Source organism: Triticum aestivum, chromosome 7B (genome assembly GCF_018294505.1).
Source record: "Triticum aestivum cultivar Chinese Spring chromosome 7B, IWGSC CS RefSeq v2.1, whole genome shotgun sequence".
Lineage (NCBI taxonomy): Eukaryota > Viridiplantae > Streptophyta > Magnoliopsida > Poales > Poaceae > Triticum > Triticum aestivum.
In genome coordinates, this window is record NC_057813.1 from 634407271 (window position 1) to 634422117 (window position 14847).

The following is a 14847-nucleotide window of genomic DNA, read 5'->3' on the forward strand; positions in this document are numbered from 1 at the left end:
GATGTTTATAAAATCCTTTAGTGATGTTGTTTGGGGGAGAGAAACTTAAGCCTCATAGTCTCTAACTCCTTTGCATTCAGAATAAAGAACGTTGCAAATTCAATGTTTTTCTTGAGTGTACATATTTTTCCAGCATTACTGTCTTCAGACGAATGTCATGCTGTTTGAGAAACACCCGGTGCTTGTGGCACCACTTGTTTGTTACACCTTCCTCACGGCAGACTCCTCCCTGGAAATGCATGAAGAGTGAGAATACTTGAGGACTACAAGGGGAAAGAGAGGCCTCCAATATAGTACACTATGCATTGTTTGTGCTTTCAATGCGTCTGGAAATCATTTTACCTCGATAAACAAGTTACCTAGACTAGGAAAGCATCTCATCAAGGCAACAACCTTGTTCAGATTTAATGACATGTGGATAAGCAGGGTCTTCACAGATTGAACCGCCATTGATAAGCTGACTACAGACAAAGCCTGCACCAAGCACATATCATAAAACTAGATGGATAAAAGTTTGCATGGCATGAAACTTGGGCAGTGGAACGAATGAAACTAAAGAGTATAGTGCAAAAGGTGAGTACCTCGATAACTGTAGAGCCAAAAACAATCTTAGATTCAGGAAATCCTCCGTAAAAATTGCCAAGACACTCGAGTTTAGGTGCAGAGAAGACAGTTATCTGCAACTGCCGACTCTGAATATCGTGAATCAGACATTTAAGTGAGGGTGCATCCTCAACAACGAGTTCACCATTCTCACAAAGGATACAGATGAGTTCAACTTTGGCTGAGTTTATTCTGATGCAGTGGTCCAGGTTATTGCAAACAAGCAGGAGCCACTCGAGCGCAGGGCAACCATGGTTGATTATGCTTTGCAATGAGACGTATGATATATCAACCTCCAAAAACGAAAGCCTCTTAAGCAGTGGAAGTTTGAACGATTGTGCATACTTATCAGGTATCTAGCAAAGAGCAAATGTGACGGTGTGCAGCGAGGAGGAAAACAGCAGCGTGGAAGTCGGTGGCGAGGCTGTAGACGAAGAGAATTCGTGTGGTAGTGTGATGGTTTTTCCCACGAAACGTGGGAACATGTAGCAGAACTCGAGAACCTGCAGATTCTTCAGTCTGGGGGATCGAAACCAGGCGTCGACTGTAGAGGGTCTGCACTGGAGGTAGCACGTGGGAATGCAGAGGTGATGAACTGTGCCCCCACGAACCATCAATGTCAAGCTGAAAATTGCACCGAGTTCCAAAATATCTAATGTGAATGACATCCTTGCTGGGGAGCATCGAGGCTACGCCGATATGAACTGTTTCTAGAGGCTTAAAAAGACGATCGACAGGGATCTCACTGCAGTCAAGATTCAAAGGAGCGGCGCGCCACAGAGGGCGCCACCAACATGCGAGGATTTGAGTGCGGCTGTCCTCCTTAGTGGACAGAAGGGAAATGATCTCACTGAGGACACCGTCTAGGAGGTCGCTGATGCGGTCCGGGCAAGACTCCTGCTTCTCTGAACCACTGAGCAGGCTCGCGCCGCTTCCGGCCGCTACTGCCATGCCGCCAGAGGAAGAAGTCGCCGGTGGCGCGAACCTCACCTTCTTGTTGCTTTGGGCACCTAGCCGGATCTCCATCTCTGTCTCCGTTGCTGGATTCGCACCGCCTGCGAGCACCACTATATGTGGCGTGGATCTGGAAAAACTACTAGGTCTTCACTGCGGGCAGATCCCGCGTGTGAGGAACGGAGGGGAGGGGACGTCGACCAATTGGACGACAACTATAAATTATATTTTTCCTTCACTGTTGTGGTAGAAAACAAAGCACGGTCTTTTTCCTTCACTATTGCGGAAGAAAACATACACAGGCACGTGTGGAAAGCCCAAACAAGCATGGTGTGGTATTATATAGAGTCATGTTCGCTTGGGTTTGTGTTCCGAATGATTCCGTCGACTTGTTCAGATGGAGAGGCATGGACGTGAACCCGTGGAGTCATGGTGTGGTATTACATAGAGTCACGTTCGTGCGTTTACTACAGAAACATACAGAATTGGATTCAGATGTGAACCCTAACTGTTTATTTGGTGAGGCAATGAATGACTGATCCAAGAGACACTGTCCTTAAAAGCACGGGCAAGAACTCTCTGCATCCACGGTTCGGTACCAAAGAGCCACTATCAAACGCATGGAAGCCAAGCAACGAGTGCCACACTTTTAGTAGTTGAAAAAGCACTTTATCAGCTCGCGTTGCTCCTTTGCTACGCGCATAGTAGGGTGGCCGTGGAAGGCATGTTATTCAAGCAGAGAACAAACATCACGATGCCATGACAAGGTCAAAATCATGGTTGTGAGTCTGCAGTGTCACGGCTAGAATCCTCGAGACGCATTTGGGTATGGCTGTTGAGTAGAAACTCGGTTGTGCAGTCAGCAGAGGCACTACGTAACGCCCCGCAAAACAGGTTTGGTTGACCGTTGCGGTGGCTGTCTATGCTTTCAGCTCTTTTCATCTCTCCTGTGTCGCAGGAGAGATGAAGTTGGATGGTTGTATTCTTACACCATCCAACTTCATAAAGAAACCGGAGCAAAAATTTACAAGCAAAGCTATCGCCCTTATAATATTTTCTCAGCTGAGTAATAAAAATACCTAAACAAGCAAAATCTGTTCTGCTTAAATTTGTTTTGTTTCTACAACTGCACCAAATAAACTTACAAGCCGTTTTTTTTATAACCACACTACAAGGAGCAGAAACAGTGCAACGGCTCAAATGCAGCTCCATTAGTGCAAGGCTCAACTGCAGCTCCTCAGTGTGTATGGCAGGTACATACGAGAAGCACCGCTCTACCTGCAACACAAGCACGGTTGTGCATGCATTGTGTGCATGACAAGTACATAAGACAGGCATTGTCGTACATACAACACAACACGGTTACACATACAGCGTGCATCTCTCCACTGAAAAATTAAATCTACTTTATGTCTCTTAACCTTGGTGCCATAGCATTTTATGGTCCTTCGGCCCGTACAAAGCCGCAAACCACACGTTTCCTTCATGGCTGCACGCAACACAAAAACAGACAAGCCTACACACGGTGCAAAGACTACAACGATTGTCTGATAAATTTTACATAAAGCAACAACAAATAACTCCATACACCTGAACAACTAACACAAGGCCTGATTTCAGCATCTACACCTGAACAGAACCGTCAAATCCAGGTATTCAACACTCTTCTTCCTTAAAAGTGGATGCGTGTGGCTGCAACTTGATGATAATCTGAGACAAGCACGTTTAGAAGCCCTTCTATGCCACTCCAGAACCCTTTGTTGCTTTTCGTAAAATACTCCCGTGAACTCTACGGGAGGGGAGGTAAACTTAATGGTGATGGTCTCCAGGTCCTTTGCATTAAGAACAAAGAATGTCGCAAATTCAGTGTAACTCCCGGAGCAAACATAGTCTGCCAGCGATACTATCTTCAGACAAACTCGTGATGTTTGAGAAACTGTCGGTGCTTAAGATGCCATTTGTTTTTTCACCATCACAAAAAAACGATCCTTGAAATATAAATGATAGGTTGAAAATACTTAGCGTCTGTAAAAAGAGATACAGACCATCGAAAAACCAAATGAAACAATTAGTTCTACCACCTCCGTAACAAGAAGTTAGACATAGACTTGTCTATATACGGATGTATCCAACAATAAATCATGTGTAGATAAGGGTGCATCAATTCCAGTCAAAATTAAGACAAGCATTTTGAAATGGAATGAGTACTATAGTATGCACATTTCTGAAGATCATCACCTGGACAAACAAGTTCTCCAGTTTTGGAAAGCATTGCAGCAATTCAACGACCATATCCACCTTATAATACATGTAGATAAGCAAGGTCTTGACAGATTGACGCAATGTTGTTAAACTGACTGCCTTCAAACCCTTGATGAAAATTAATAGAAGATGGATCACAAAACTAATAGAATAAAGGTTGGATGAAATAAAACTTGTTTCCTCGCAAACAAAGTGAAGCTGGAAGTATCGTGAAAACTCAATACCTCAAGACACGTGAGACGACATGGATACGTTTCATGCGCAGAGACACCGGTTACCTCCGATTCCTGACTCTGCATGAAGAATAGAACATAGACCATCAAATTAATAGAACAAACAGCGGAACACGTGCAGCTCTGTTCCAGTATGAAGGAAATTCGGTACCTCAAGACACGTCGAGAGAGACACGAACACGTATTCACCCAACGTCTCTAGTTTAGGTGCAGAGACAACGGTTATCGAACAGTCGTCGACCATACAATCAACAATCAACCGTCGAAGCGAAGGGGAATCCTCAATAATGAGTTCTCCGTATGGACAACAAATGCCAATGCTTACAAGGTTAGACGAGTTTATTGTGATGCGACGACCTCCTCTATTGCAAGCAAGCAGGAGAGACTCAAGTGCAGGGCAACTAGAGTGGATTATGCTTTGCAGCGAGGCGTCTGATATATCAACCTCCACAAGCGAGAGTCTTTTCACCGGTGGTAGCTTAAGTGTCCCTACGTAATTTTCTGGTATTTGGCAAGGAGCAAAGCCAAGGGTGTGGAGAGAGGAGGAAAACCGAAACACGGACTCCGGTGCCGAGGGTGTAGTTAAAGTGCATAGATCTAGTAGTGTTACCTCTTGCGTCAGAAATAATGGGAAAAGGTAGTAGAACACAAGAACCTGGATATTGTTCAGCTTCCAGGATCGGAGCCAGGCATCAACGGTGGAGGGCCTGCACTGTAGGTAGCATGTCGGGATAGAGAGGCGGCTAACCGAGCCAGCATGGCCGGACAGAATGGATTCCGGAAGACTGACAACATTACCAATAGGATTTCGATAGAGTTGCATTCCGGAATAGCATTTGCGAAGCGCTCCTTAATGAAGGGGGACAGCTGAGATGTGGTCTCGATATGAACTGATTCTCCATCATTAAAAAGACGAGAGACAGAGATCTCGCGGCAGTCGAGATTCAGAGGAGTGATGGGCCACAAAGGACGCCAGCGACGTGCGAGGATTCGAGTACGGATGCCCTCCTTGATGGGAAGACAAGAGATGCCCTCCTGTGTTAACTGTCGTGCCTCTTATCCACGTAGAACGTGCCTCTCTTACCATGGACAACTAAGCTGACACACACAAGTGTGCCAAAAGTTAACACAGGACCGTCCGCTCTCGATAGCTTAACATCGGTCCCTCTCCAAGCCAACGAGTCATGGAAGCACGACCGTAACTCAAGGTAACGAAAGAAGAATCATCCTCTGTGATAGATGACTAAACTGAAAAAATACCAAAATAGAAGAACGACCATGACTTCAACTATAAAAGGTCCGTGACCTCACAAGTTTCACCGACGAGTCTCTCTCAGCAAATAAGTGAAAGCAAACATTTCGAAAGAAAGGCACGACCGTGCCTTTGAATAACATCGTAGACGTGCCTCTCCAAGCGAACGTGTCAGAAGAAGCATTTGTGAACGACAAATAGAAATCGGACTCAACATAACATACGACATGCCTCCACTAACTAGACAGACGTAACTTCACTAGCAGACTAACTAGAAATACTACAGAACATACAACAATGACAGTGACTCATACTAACATAACGCAGTGCCTCTCCGAATTTAGTACCCAAAGCAAGGATAACGCCTCTGCCAAACATACGACAATGCATCCAATACCTTGACAGCCATGCCTTTCAAAATCAAAGTAATTGGACCACAGAAACGCAACCATCGCTAACACAATACTCACATAGCAAGTATCACAATGGATTAGCGTCCCTAAAACAGACAACATATATTGAAACAAACAGCACAGTGAGAAAATCTAAAGAATCTTAAACACACTCAAGCTCTACATAAAAACATTTCAAACACACAACCACAACCGTATATTCGATATGAAAACAACCGTGCCAAACACAGTACGAACACAAAGTGAAAGTAACGCCCCTACCTGTCAGTGTGACCATATTGAGTGAAGAACTGAAGCAGCTAGCAAACTAATAACACCAGAGCGTGCCTTGCCTAAAACTAAAACAATGCCTCCCTGAGCAGACGATTGTGCGCTGCCTAGATTGACGAAAGTGCACATTTGAGTGCTCCTCTTAATACATCTCATCTTATACCAACGCATAGCAAAAAATCATAGAGGAAAATATTCTTGCAGGAACCCAATCAAGAGGAAAACATAATGGAACGAAAATAAACTTAAATTTCCAAACTACTTAACTCCATCTGGTTGAAAATAAAACCACCACAATTACAAATTCATCAGCCGATGTAATATTACCCCATACAATAACTATCAAATAACCAACTCAGCACACATTACATCTTGCCAGCACTACCACCTGGACTACTCCTCAGAAATGTCCTCGCCATCTGAGATCAGGAAGACAACGACGATGCAGGATGTCCCTCATTGACAGAAACCGGTGGTATAGCTCATAACTCACATACCTTCCTAAAGGAAAAGCAAATAAAAACATGAATACACAAAAAACGTAATGTTCTTGCAACAAAGGCAGAAACTATCGAAAATGAAATCTTCTCTTATAGTAGCTCCATATTTCAGGTGATCAAAGGTAAGTGGCTCCCAATCCCAGTAGTGACAAAGAAGTTCTGGAAAAGATGACTCCAGCTTCGAATAAGATTCATCAATGATGGCTCCTGCTAAGTCCTCCATAGAGTCCCTTTCTTCTCTGCCTTTGATCATGAACTTCTCTTGGATGTCGATATGGTACCATTCTGGAATTCTGATGAAATCTTGAAAAAGAGAATCTCTAATATTCCTGACGTCCACACTAGAGAAAGTTATACCTCTATTCTCAAGGAAATACTTCAGGGCAGGGCACTCCGTCCTGGCCTTGCAGAAGTGATAGACCAAAACATCATTCCGCATAGCCAGTTGCATGACAGCGACTTTTCTACGCCCATAACAATCCTTTCGTGTGAACTCCATGTTGAGACCAACAAACATGTACTTCTCCTCGCGCAACCAGTCCTCGTACAAGGCAATGATCTCCACCACCTTGCCAGGCTCGTTTGTGTACCACACGTCGAGCTTCGTGTTACCATCGGCAACTATCGGATGGTACTCGGTGGTGTTCAAAAATTCGTCCATGGCAGCGAGCAGCAAGGTGCCAATGGAGATTCCTGAGACCCTGCGACAAGGTTGGGGAGTGGTGAGGAGGGTGGGAACTGCCTGATGTTCTGTGGCTACAATACGACGTGGAGACCTCACAACACGGCCACTATTTAACCTTGGCAAGGGACGTTTGATTTACCATGCGCATTAATGTGTGAACTAACAGCGAATAGACGATTATGCTTCCGCAGCTCGTAGAACCATGCACTTCGTAAAGTCACGGATGTGCACAAATATTTGATGCCGCGAAGAAATCAAGGAGCCTCTAACTTTATTTTACGGTAACTGGCACACTGAATAGTCACATCAAACAGCCGCCACATCGGTCATCTATTCCTCCTTTGAACAAAGACCACCGACGAAAGAATCCAATGAAGCAAACGAACAGCCTGCCGTACACCTTCGATCCGAATGCCAAAACTCATCCGTACCTCATCTAGCTAGATTCACAACATCTGTCCCTCCATAGTCAAGGCTGGTTTCACGTGAGGCCCGGGTATGCAGGCACAAGATGCACATACGTGTCTATTACATATGCACGGGCATATGACTTTTCGAGACCTCGGTCGGTATCACCACAGACACGTAGAGATACAGGCAGCAACTCGCTGGAAACATGTGAATGCAGCTAATGGAGGCACGGAAACTTAGCCTCTATAGGCATGTGGTTCGGCTTGGCGAAGCACGGATACGGCCTTGCAATTGACGTTCTCGAGCCACGACTACACACCCTCTGCGTACAGACATGGAATTGCGGCTTTTCCGACGCACAAGCATGGTTTTGGATTTGACATTCTCGAGGCATAGGTACAAAACCTCTGGATACAAATCCTCTCGATGCAAAAAAGAGAGGTGGCAGAGGCATCAGTGAGAAAACTCTATTTGAGACGCACAGTTCAGAACTCTCAAGAGGAACAGCCATGTGACACCGCAGGCACATAGAGTCATGGCCTGTATCACGTGAGATACATCAAATACAAGCAGCGAAACAATGGGAGAAGTCAGAGAGCCACCGTTTTAAAGTCTCCGGAGGCACGGGCATGTAGAAGCACAGGCACGACGAGTCACAGCCACCACATCCCCTCACGGACGGGCGTCTGGCACCACGGGCACGTAGAGTCACAGCCAGCATGTCTCCATAGACAAGCGAATGCAGACACTGGAGGCACAAAACTGCAGCGTATACAGGCACGGAATTGCGGCTTCTCGGTGCATAGGTACGGCTTTGGAATTGCTGTTCTCGAGGCACGGGTACAAACCACCTGGATGCACAAAAGAGTGGTGGCAGAGGCAAGGTTGTGTAGTTTGAAGAGAAACTGCCGTGTGACACCAGCACATAGAGACATCGCGTGTGTCGCATGAGGTACATGAATAGCGCAAAAGAAGCCAAGGGAGTGCAACCTCGACAGACAAGGATGCCGGGCTTCTAGAGGCACGGTCCTGAAGAACAGAAAGACAACAAACTGAAATGTTGCCTCGTACGTTACCAGACGTGCCTCTCTTGTGCGAATATGTAAAACACAACAATACAAACACAAACAAACGGTGTTGAATATAATCCAAACAAAAAACACGCTTCTCCCAAACAATACATATGCCTCCCCTCATGATTGGGCGTCTGGCACCAGAGGCATGTAGAGTCACAGCCAGCATGACACCTGAGACACACAAATGCACGTACAAGAGACACGGAATTGAAACGTATACAGGCACGGAATTGCAGCGTATACAGGCACGGAATTGCGTCTTCTCAATTTTCTCGAGGCATGGGTACAAACCACCTGGATGCACAAAAGAGTGGTGGCAAAGGCACGGTTGTGTAGTGGCAAGAGGAACTGTCGTGTGACACCAGCACGTACAAACATGGCATGTGTCACGTGAGATACATGCATAGATAGAAAGAAGCCATGGAAGTGAAGCCTCAACGAACACGGATGTCCGCATTCTCGAGGCACGGTCCTGAAGCACACAAAGACAGGAAACTGAAATGTTACCACATACGTTAGCAGACGTGCCTCTCTTGTGCGAACGTGTAAAAGACAACAATACAAACACAAACAAACGGCACTGAATATAAGCCAAACACAAAGCACGCTTCTCCCAAACAATACATATGCGCCACTTCAATAGGTTCTCTACATGTACATGAACTCGCGCAAAAGTCAACAATGAACTTGTAACATGAAAAAACATAAGAAATTATATTCACATAACATGAGACAAGCCAAACATGATGGTGTGAAAATAAAAAAAGTTACTCCATAGGTTTGAACTAAAAGTACTCATTAATTATACAAAAAAAGAAATGAAAGTCTTCCAGGAGTCCACTCCGCTCAAAAACGTCCACACAAACGTCCACCATGACCATTCTACTCAGTTGGAGTTCTGCTCAGAAACATCAACGGCGTCTGCGGTCGGGAAGACAACGAGGATGCATCATGTCCTTCATCGACAGAAGTCGGCGGCAGAGCTCGTGGCTGACATATCCATCCTAAAACAAAAGGCGGATGAGAATGAACATATACATAAAGAGGAAAAAGTACTATTGTTGCAATAAAACAAAAATATAAAGACAGAAAATCATAAAAACAAAATGTTCACTTACAATTGCCGCATATTTTAGGTGTTCAAGGGAAAGCGGCTTCCATTCCCAGTAGTCATGCAGACCTTGTGGAAAAGACGACTGCATACTCAAGTAAGATTTGTTTATGACGACTCCTGCCAAATCTGCCATGGAATCCCTTAGATTGCCTCCTTTGATCATGAGCTCCTCTTGAAGGTCGATGTGACACTCTCTTGGGATTTTGAGGAAACTATTTGCGAGAACATCCCTATAGTTCCTGACGTCGAAACTAGCGAAAATTATACCTTTGTCCCTAAGGAAATCTTTCAGAGCAGCGCACTCTGTCCTGGCCTTGCACAAGTGATAGACAAGAACATGCTTGCGCATCGCTAGTTGCATGACGGTGACTTTTCTACTATGATCAAAATAATCCTCTCGTGTGTACTCCAGATCAAGACCAACAAACTTTTACATGTCCTCACGCAGCCATTCCTCATAAAGAGAAAGAATCTCCTCCAGCCTGTAGGGCTCGTTGGTTTACAACACCTCGAGCTTGGTATTACCATCGACATCTATAAAGAGACGCTCAGTAGTGTTCCTGAAGTCGTCCATGGAAAAGAGGGTGAGACGACAATGGAGTTTGACTGTGCTTCTCGTACGAGGCGAGGATGATGGGACCTACCTACACTTCTCTGGAGAGAATAAGATGCGATAACCTCCCAGAATAGACCAGTACTTAACCATGGGGAGAGACGACTCGGTTACCATGCACCCATTAAATTGCATCGGGAACGATGAATGGACAGTTGTGCTTCTGCAGCTTATGAAACCATGCACTTCAAAAGTCACGGCTGCGATGTTGTAATCAAGGAGCCTCTAGATTAACTCTAGCGTGGTATCTGGCACAATGAATACTAACAACAAATAGCCATCCCATCGGTCATAAGCACATCTTTTGACCGAGAGAACAATGAGAGGAGGCAAACGAGATGACCCCGTCGTACAAATACTACACGGGGAGTGAACCAAAACAGAAGCATGATTTGGCCAGCACAAAAGCCACACGCGTGCCTCCACTTTGCTTAAAGACAAACCCTAGATCAACGGCTGCCTGAAAAAAATTGCAATAGTAGAGTCATGAACCGTGACCCCATTCCAAATGCAAAAGTGCCTCTCATTAGGAAACATCATGCCTCCCGTCAATTTGCCTCCCCCGACATATCGACCATGCCTCTCTTGCTACATCATCACCGTTCCTCTCCTAAAGACACACCCAACCATATCTGATTAAACATGAGATTAAAAAAATAAAAACAGAAGCACGAGTATGCTTTTCAGCATGTATAACCGTGCCTCACGAAAAGTATGTGAGCCAGGATAGGCACGTAAAAGACTCCGCTGGGAGGCAGCACAGCTGGACAACTACAATGGGAGGTAGCTGGACGAGTCAAACGTCTCATGTCCCCATAACACCTCGGAATGCACGCACACCATCTACAACCAGCATTCATTCCATTTCGTAGAATAAAAAATTAAACAAGAAGCACTCAATACTACTCTTGCTCTCTCCCGTCTCCTTTATATTTCAAAAAGCTCCGACTCCCTAAGCCACATCACAACTCATTTGTCTTCTCCGTCGCCTGCTTCTAGGGTTTGTGCTTCTTCCCCGCATACAATCTGATTTCAAACAAGTTATTGTAGAGTTTTTATTGGGTCTCTCGATTAATTTCTAAGCCGTGCTTCTCTCGTAGGTTGCTGGTCGTGGGTGCTTGCCCTAAGCATCCCATCACAACCCATCTGCCTTATCCGCCCGCCTACTTCTAGGGTCTGTGCTTCTTCCCCGCACACAGTCTCATTTCAAACAAGTTATTGTAGTGTTTTATTGGGTCTCTAGATTAACTTCTAAGCCGAGCTTCTCTTGTAGATTTACTAGATGTATATGCTTGGCCTAAGCTTCCCCTACCCCAATCTCCGTTTGTCAACCCTCGTTCTTCTTCTCTCCCAGGTAAAAAGCATATATGCATAAGCAGCATGCTCCGATCCGTATTTATGTTTAAGTTTTTCATTTGATAGTTATTCAAGCATCGGATCTGGTACAACAACTTCATTCTCTAAAGGAATATAAAAACCATTTGAAAATCTAAACAAGTGTTCTAAACTCTGTCATACTGCTTTTCTAGAAGGAGTAGATGAGAAGATTTCTGGTAAATTTGTAGTTGTTGTCTGCCTTCGAACGGATATTTTTAATATGGCTAACATAGTTGAAGCTAGTCGTTATCTAGCTTCAACGTTGAAGCTTGTTTTAAATTGTTATATTCTCATTTTCTTAACATAGTTGTTCTGAATTATTTAGGTATGATTTGCCCTACCTGCCGCCAACCAGGAGGCCCTTGCGAACCACACCCTGAAGTTCTCCAGCAGTTTGAGGTTATTCTTGATGAAAATTGCTGGAGCCGCATGGTTAGCAAGCATTACTAACACATTAGTTGCTTACTACACTAGGTTCCCCTGCTATCACTTCTTCGCACATGTCTTGTGTTTTCATTTTCCATTAGTTTGCCTGTCTATGCCCTAATTACTATAGTCCATTAGTTTACCTGCCTATTCCTTGATTATTATAGTGCATCTTTAGTTCTAATTAAAATTAGTCAACATATGCCAAAAATCTGTATCCATTAATTTATAATACCATTATGTATCTATAATTCTTATCAAAAATCCATATCCAATTTAAGAAAACTTTTAACATTAATAATAAGCGAGTTCAAATTTATACTTACAGCTTGTTATTTTTACTATTTTTTCTATTATGTACCTTGTAATGTCAGAGCTTTTCTCGCTGAATACATTGACGAGAAGATGAAAGAAGCAAGAAAAGTGCGTAAAGAGCAGGTAGAGCCAGCCCTTCTTACAAATGAAGGAAGGTCTTACAATGCTTTGTTTAAGCATAGGGTGAACTAAACAAAGTTCTGCGGTGGTGAGTGGAACATCTTTGCGGATGATTACGAACTTCGTGCTAGAGACCGCATAGAATTTTAACTACCAGACGAGGGTCTCAATCTCGAAATAAAAACATATCGGGATGAAAAAAGGCTGCTTCCATTACCCCACGTTGGTAGGTATTTAATATTACAAACTTATCTTCTTTCGCTGTATTTTTATATGCATGCATCAAACTGAATAATATTAATCCCGTGTTGCATAAAACTTTATCTAACTTTAAAATCTTGTTCTTTTTCTAGCTCTCGACGATCTTTCTTCTGACGATTTTGACCATGTTCACTGCTATGTCTACTCTAAGGATATTGATCTTACCTACGACCAGACATGATTCTTTCTACAACGCCTTTTCGGAGATACTTACATCTATTGCCGTCCATTTGTCCACGTCTTGACTCCCACTAACACCAAAGACTGCGTCATGGTTGGTTACAACTATCCTTGTTAAAATACCAAACGTATTTTTCTCATATATAAAATAAACAATATTGACGTAATCTTGCTTATATGTAAAATTATAAAGAACCTATTTATTCAAACCCAAAACAACAAAACTTTTGTTGTTCTCTTAACATGTTGTTTTATCTGTTTAAACACAAACCTGAACATTCCAGGAATTATGTTACTTTCAATATGGAATTTCTTAATGTTTGCGCACTCACCGTATTCAGCCATTCTTTTATTTATTGTCCAAGTGGTAAATCAATGGTTTTAATTTCTATTTAATTTTGATTTCTTTTAGAAAATTCCGAGGAGCGTTGTCTCGACACTGAAGAGATGGGTGTACATGCCAACCAATGGCAGGGTGACCCTTGAAGCTCCTAATGAACGTACCCATGTCATCACTCCTTCGTCGTACTACATCTGTAAAAACGACGGAAGGATGGTAATAGAAAAATCTTCTTTCAGAGACGTCATATCAGCTGCATCCTTTGTTTAAAAGAACATTGTTCTAATCACTTTCAAAGAGCGCCATGACCGTTCTATGTCCATCATCATTCAGCGGATTATGTAGATTCCGTCAGAACTAGCACCTAAAATGGAAGCAAACAGTGTATCTCCTAGTATGTTCAGCGCTCGTTTCATGATGATGCATCCAGGAGCAAAACATTGGTCACTATAGTTTTGCTAGTTAGGATGGTAGAGTAATGTAACTATTTTGGACCATCTGCTTGCTTGAACTATCGAAATGATCTTTTGAAACTTATGTAGCTCTTACGGACCCTCAACTTCCTGCTTCAACCATCGGTATGATCCTTTGCAACAAATGTTGTTTGAACTATTGGAATGATTCATTTGAAAAAATGTAGTTCTTATCCTTTGAAAAGTTCACAATTCAAAACACCAAAAAACAAAAAGAATCATTTTCAAAAATCAAATGAAACAAGAATCAGTTTTTGATTCAAAACCTATAGCAATGCCATGTTATCAAACTTATTCAAACAATCTAGTGAAACATATCTCAATTAAAAACCAAACAGGACTCCGTTTTCAAGTGCAAACTACATTTACTTAAACTTTTCCTAAACACACACTTGTGCACCAAATAACATAACAACAGTGCCTCCCTGACCAAGGAAGGTAGTTAATTGAAAAAAACGTTTTCACAGAAAAGGCACAACCATGCATCTGCTGAGTGTTCTACCGTTTACACGACTACTTTCACAGCCAAAGATGGAATACGCACATATGGATCATGCATGCAGCACACAATGAATAAAAAAATTCAACGAACAAGATAAGTGAAAATCTTTAAAAAACAGATAAAACAAACGCCTGTTTCTGAAAATCTACGCCTGGAACCGCCGGATGACTACCAACTGCTCTTTGGCGGTTTCCTTTTTTGCACAACAAAGTAAAGATCCCTTTCACGGTTTCGACTCCATTTGCATCCTCTTCCTCGAAAGTTTCTCGCCGGCCATAGTTCACCACCATACACCTCCAGCCATGGACGACGGGAAACTAACAACACTCACTGAACACATCACTACCCACGGCACAACCGTGCTGGAGGTGGTGCACACCAACGACACAAGGACCATGGAGCGGATCATCAAAAAGTACGAGGAATGGATAAAGGAGGAGAAGAACAAGTTCGTCAGCCTCGACCTC